Source organism: Coffea arabica, chromosome 5e, assembly GCF_036785885.1.
Source record: "Coffea arabica cultivar ET-39 chromosome 5e, Coffea Arabica ET-39 HiFi, whole genome shotgun sequence".
NCBI lineage: Eukaryota > Viridiplantae > Streptophyta > Magnoliopsida > Gentianales > Rubiaceae > Coffea > Coffea arabica.
The window spans coordinates 14,714,270-14,721,291 of NC_092318.1; the positions used below are offsets into that span (position 1 = coordinate 14,714,270).

Sequence of the window (7,022 nt, forward strand, 5' to 3'; positions counted from 1 at the left end):
AATTTTTGAGCTTTAATCAACACATTTTTCAAAATTCCTAATGGGTGTCTAATAGACCAATCGACTAGCTGTAAAGTCATATTAGTGCGTTTTAACTCATACAAACCTAATTGTCTAACCACCGTTAGAGGGATTAAGGATACACTAGCACCAAGGTCACATAATACCTTAGAAAATTCAATGCTACCGATGGTGCAAGATATAGAAAAACTCTCCAGATCTTTCAATTTTGGTGGCAACTTGTTTTGTATAATGACACTACACTTCTCCGTTAATGCTATTGTTTTGTGATCTTCCAATTTCCTCTTTCGCGTCATGATCTCCTTGAGAAACTTTGCTTATGAAAGAATCTGTAAAATAGCATCAGCGAAAGAAATATTAATATGCAATTGCTTGAAAATTTTAACAAACTTTCAAAATCTTTGTCTAGCTTATTTGGCTTGAGCCGTTGAGGAAATGAAACTACCGGAGGCATTGGAATTGTAGTGGATGATGTAGGTTGTTGTTCTTTCGATTTTTCCTTACTACATTCCCCCACATTTATCTCTTGCTCCATTTGCTCATCTACTTGTTTCTCACTTTCATTGTTCCCTCCATTTTCTACCCTCGGAGGATCCTCTAGTCATTTATCACTATGAACAGTAATGGCCTTGACGTGTTCTCTCGGATTTACCTCTGTTTTACTAGGCAATTCCCCTTGATTTCAATTGTTAATTGAATTAGCTATTTGACTAATTTGAACCTCTACGTTTCTATGCATCCCAATCAATTGGTCCAACCACCCCTCTAGTCATTCAAATCTTTTCGAAGTGCTCTTAACCAATTTTTCCATCACAATCTCCTAATCCAGTTTAGTATTCGTCTGTGATTGCCTTGATTGGAATCCCGGCGGATTGGTCAGTTTTTGTGGATTGCCTTGATCTTTTTACCTAAACTTTGGATGATTTCTCCACTCCGGATTGTGTATGTATTTGAATATGGGTTGTTTTGAGCATTCCTATTGTAATTATTGACAAATTGAGCCAGCTCAAGATCAACACACTTATTAGTATCATGATCACCTCCGCGCATGGAATAACAAGCCACATGTACATTAGATGAACTTTGACCACATCTGACTTGTCTATTCAACACCTTCATCATATTGCTCATTTGAGCACTGAGCATATTGATGGTATCAATTTCAATCATACCTGCTTGGTGCTTGGGATTATCTCTTTCATGAACCCATTGATAAGTATTTTTCGCCATTTCCTCTATCAAACCTTGAGTTTCTTGGGGTGATTTTGCCATCAAACCTCCACCTACGGCTGCATCAATAGTAGTTTTAGTAGAAAGGATAAACCATTATAGAAGATTTGTACAATTAGCCAATTGGGAAGTCCATGGTGTGGATATTTTCAAAACAAATCTCTAAACCTTTTGCATACTTCATATAATGATTCATCATCCAATTGACTAAAACTAGTAATATCCATTCTAACCTTAGCCGTTTTGCCCGGTGAAAAATACTTATTCAAAAATACACTAAACAAATCATCCCAAGTAGTGAAAGTATTAGGAGCAAGAGAATATAACCAAATTTTAGCCTTATTCCTCAATGAAAATGGGAACAACCTTAGCCTTATAGCATCCTTACTAACTCTATTCATTTTGATTGTATCACATATCTCCAAAAATGTGGTTAAGTGTGCATTTGGATCCTCTACAGCATTACCTCCAAATTGAGATTGTTGTACTATTTAGATTAATGATGGTTTAATCTCAAAATTATTAGCGTTTACCGTCTGCCGTGCTATACTTGTTTGAAATTCTTGGATTTCCGATATAGCAAAATCCCTAAGAGCTTGCCTATTTGCTTTGTATTCCGCCATTTCTTCTTCAAAAAGTAACTCTATCACGATTCCCTCTATTTGTTGTCGAACCTTTTCTTCTTCTTGTTGTGGTGTACGCCTTCTTTATCTACATAGCGTCCTTTCAATTTTCGGATCAAAAGATGCTACTACCCGTAAAATCCGATGCATACTGTGAGAACCCTCACTTTAAAATATAATTTCCCTAAACTACATGTCTTGTCCTAAGATTTAAACCACTCATTATATGCCCTAGCATTGTATTTTACATGTGTTACAACAATTCCCTTGTATTGACCCTCACTTTAAAACACAATTTTTTCTTATCTACATGCCTTATTCTAAGACTTAGACCACCTATAATATGCCCTTGCATCATATTCCCTATGTGTTATAACATTTCCCATGTATTACATTTCATTTCCTTTTATTTGAATTAAAACAATTTCTTGAGTTGGTTTTAAATATTTCACCACTTACATTTTGCCAAGTGGTTTTTATTTGTGGTAGGGACTTTATATGAGAGATTAGAGGTGTTAAATAGGTATTGGTACATTTGGAAGGGTTAAAACATCATTAGTCAAAGAATTAAGAGAAGTTGTGGACAAGAAAGGGCTAATGTGGCAAAACCCTAGCCAAGTATTTTGTTTCACCAATGGTTAGAAGACAATTTAAACTAAGCTTAGCCTTTTCTTTCCTCATAGTGGCCGAACTCCTTGAGGCTTGTCAAGGAAGAGAGAGAACTTCGTATTCTTGCATTCAACCCTAGTTGATCAAGAGCAAAAACCAAAAGAGAAAGATCTTGAGTTAGTGAGAAACTTTCCTCCAACCCTAGTACTTGATTCAAGCTTGAAACTTTCATTTTGGTGGATTGATTTGGTAGTACAAGCTTCCTACAAGAGAGGTAAATATTCTTTAAATGATAGTTTTATGGTGTTTTATCATGTACTTTAAGTTTTAATGGCAAACTACAAGTTGTTTGGTTGAGATTTGGGGTTAATCTCTTGAATTAAACAAGTAGTAGTTGAGTTAGTTAGTATGCCTACCAAGTGTTTGATGAAATGTTTGAACCTTGTTCACGGTTGCTTACGAAGTATTAACATGTTTTAAACTTCTTTTGAGTTAGATTTAACACTTGATATGTTGTTAAGTGAAAATCATTGGAGGATGAAGGTTGGATGAATATGTGAACTTGTGGACTGTTTTCTTTACCTTGGCTGACCGGTATTTGAAGGAAGGGTTTCTCCTTGATTTTTGTGATTTATTTGCACCTTAATCAAGCCTAAGAAACTTGACTAAACATTGGTTAAGCTCATGTGTGAGTTGGAATGAAATTTAAGCAAGTAAAGTGGTTGGTTAGACCACTAGGGGACTATTTTGGTTTCCCTTGATAACTAGACTGCTATGGTTATTCTTAAACATGTTTATGTGTTACATTGTGAACTCCAATGGTACTAGGTGACTTGAATCCCTGTATATGAACATTTGAGGACTGATTTGGGTAAATTTGAACTAAAACAAATGAAGATAGCACCAAGAACTAATGTAGTTTTGCTTGAGGTTAGGGCTGATCCAGAGTTGGAAAATCAGCCGACTTGTCTGAGCTACTGGTACTGATAGGAGACGATCTAGAGTGTGTATTTGGTATCGAGTCTAGTCTCCAACGCCACTGACGGCACCTGATTCCGACCTTCCTACAGTGAGTTATAGCCATTTTACCGAGACTGCGTGGGCGCGACTGTTTTACCCGCGAAGAACATTCTAAGCTTGAATGAGATTTTTCTTTTGCCCAACTTTCATGCAGTTATTAAACTTGTTTTCCCATGAACTTTTACTGCATTTTGGACATCATTTTCATGATGAATTGAATGGCTTTAACCACTCACTTGGTCTCTTAATGACCCTACAATTGAGTGGGAAATGAACCTAATTTGTTAACGGTTTCACTCGTTGCCCTAGGATTGGGAAACAAAGGTGGTCGTAACTGAGATATTTGACGTTTGACTACTACATTGCTTGACAGGTGAGTGTTCCACTACCTGCTACCTGTTATGTAAAATATCTGAATACTTGAAATACTTGATTTGCGACTGTTTGAGCCAAACACTGTTTTGATAAAAATGGAGGCGAGCATGTACTTTATCGCACTCGACCTCTCTTGTTTCCACTGAGACTCTATATACTATTATTATGAGATGTGATATCTCTATGTATGACTGTGTTTGAGTTGCTTGGGTGATATCCCATCAACTATTGCTACTGTTTGGGTACCCAACCTCATAGGTGAGTCGGTTCTATCGAGCCAGTATGGGCTTGGTCGAGAAGGCCGGCAAATCTTGGGGACTGTTTACTGAACACTGAAAATTGGTATACTCGAGTATTATCAAACTACTGTTTATGGTGTGCGGGCCCGGTAGGGGGTTGACTGGTGGACGGAGAACGGTGAAAGTGGTGTTCTACGGACTTTATATTCTATGAAGACAAATGTTGACGGAGAGTCAACGGATGCGGTTATGATCAAGCTCAAATGGTTTCTGACTTTTGAAAGCCACCCGTATCCTTGAATTGAACTGTGATTCAATTGTTATCATACTGTATGGTCTCTACTTGATTATATTATGATCTCTACTTGATCATATTGTGCCCTTGTTTGGCTAGGTGCTTACTTGTTTACTTGGAACCTCACTGGGTGTTAACTCACCCCATTCCCTTTGTTTTCCTTAACAGATCGGGAATGGACTTGATCAAGAGCTTTCTTAGCTTTATTTTGCTTTGAACTTGTATTTGGAGATTTGTAACTTTTGTTTGAGAAGACTTGTAAGTTTGAATTCATAAGTTCGACTTATGCCATGTAAATTAAGTGTGGAGTGGTAAGTTGACATTTAGCTATATATACTAAGCTTTGGATAATTGGCATAGTGATTATGTTTCAATTAGGGTTACACTCCCTTACTTGGGAGGTAATTCATCAATTTCATTTGAGTTGATAGTTCTTTGATCGACCGAGCCCCGGTGAGAGTTGGGCAGACAGTCCGCTGATACCCAAGGGTTCGCCCTAAGAAGAGGTGGGGCTGTCACACAAACACTACAAACAAAAATAAAGAAATTATGTAGAATTATTTCACAAAACTACAAGAAATTCTAACTTAACTAGAAACAAAGTTTAGCTAATTAATGTAGAGAATGTCTAAATTAATAAAGCTTGTTAAATCCTAATATTGCCGCTCCCCGGCAACGACGCCAAAAACTTGACGAATTTTTGATGTAAGTATAAGTTTAATTCCGAATTACACCTGTTTTACTGCAAGCATACAGGTCAAGCTATTAGTTTAGGGTATATATCGGGTCGATCCCACAAAGAACAACTTTGCATGTACTAGATCCTTACTTACTCTATTATTTAGACTAATGATCAATTTAACCAAGAGAAGTTGTAATTACTACCTAACTAGTCTTAACTAGATATTTGCAAGGTAACAATAGAGAAAATTCACTAAATACTTGAGTCTAGGGATATAGATTACACTTATGGTATAAAAGATAAAAATATATAGATTTACCTCATGTTATAACTCTTGTTTAACTAGGGATTCATTTCCAATATTATCTACTCTTGTTCCTTCATAAAATGTAAGTTTAATCCACTTAAGTGTATCTCTATTCTCATGAGAATACTACTCAAACTCTATTTATGTTGTTCTATTATTATTACCAACTTTCATTGAGTAATAACAACTATAAGTTTGCTATTGGTGATCAAGCAATAACAAGTGATAAGCATGCATAAATAAACAAGTTAATACAATGTGTAACAAGTGCAAATCATATTCACTTCATATCAAGTAGTCATAAGCTTCTTCTACTCCCTAGATCTAGAAAGTTAGCTACTCATATAATATATGATAAGAAAGAACACTGCTTTATTGTATAAACACATATTGAATCACAAGTAAAAGATAGATAAAGAAAACTTAGCCAAGATTAGTGAAGAAACTCCCAATGATCTTTTATTTTTTCAACAAAATGAGTTGTACATGAAGTCTCCAATTGTTCTCACAAAAGCTCTAGCTACAGAGAACAAGACAAGACTCTCCTAAGCTCTCATGCTAAAATCTGATAATAACTACTTATAATGTCCTATTCTCTCCTCCTCTAATGATTCTAACATCTCTAGTGTTAAGAGAGTCAAAAGTGATTTTTGGACAAGACATAAAGCTCATTTTCTCTTCCAAAAAGTCCCTTGAACATGCGCAGCTGAAATTCTTGTCTGGAGTAGAACTAGAAAGTGGTGTGAAAACAGGGCAAGTGGCTGAGCAAGTTGCAGAAATCATGCTACAATACACGACCTTGGAATACACGACTACAGCTCGCGTATTCAAGGGTCACGTATTACTTCTGTGAATTTGGCATCATTTCAACTGTTATTTTCTCAATGATGGAGGCCAGACTAGCTTTTGTACAAAACATTAAAGTTGTAGCCCTTTGAGTTAGATTTCCAATGCTTTAAGAATCATCAAATTTGGAGCTCTATGAACCAAGATATGACCAAAATACCCTCAACTGGTCAGAGCTCTGTTTTAGCTTTCAACCATGCGCATGCACTTCTGTATATTGACTTTTTGACAAGGAAAATGACTGAAATGGATTTCGATGTCTTCAAATGTAGATCTATATCTTAGTTTCAAAATGGTAAAAGAACCACCTTAATCTGATACTTGTAAGTCAAGATATAGTCGAAATACCACAAGGTGTCAAAACTATCTTCAATTGCATTTCCTCCTTTGAATGTTTTGCACTTCATGTCTTCTTTAAACCGTTTTAAATTATCAAAAATCATAAAAAAAAATATTCTCAATTCACTCCCTTTGATGATTGAATCATTAAACCTACAAAAACATGAAATTTTCACCATTAAAATCCAAAAAAATGTAATTTTTACCATTTAAACCACAAAATGTATATTTTCACTAAAATTCTAGTTAATTAGCTATAAAAAAAATAAAACATATCAAAACTAACTAATAAAACACACTAAAAATACGTAAATATACTCTTATCAAACTCCTCCATACTTAAACCTTTGCTTGTCCTCAAGTAATAAGAAATACAAATCAACAATGATTCAAAAATTTGAACATAAACATATGTGCACCATTTAATTTCATTTCC

At 35.5% G+C, this 7,022-nt stretch overlaps 1 non-coding gene across 1 annotated transcript; it reads left to right on the forward strand.

The window, feature by feature from the left end:
• Nucleotides 1–1,380: 1,380 nt before the first annotated feature.
• LOC113688707 (small nucleolar RNA R71) lies at nucleotides 1,381–1,487 on the forward strand. The gene has a single exon (XR_003448070.1). It is a non-coding gene; the product is annotated as a small nucleolar RNA R71 (small nucleolar RNA).
• Nucleotides 1,488–7,022: the final 5,535 nt, after the last annotated feature.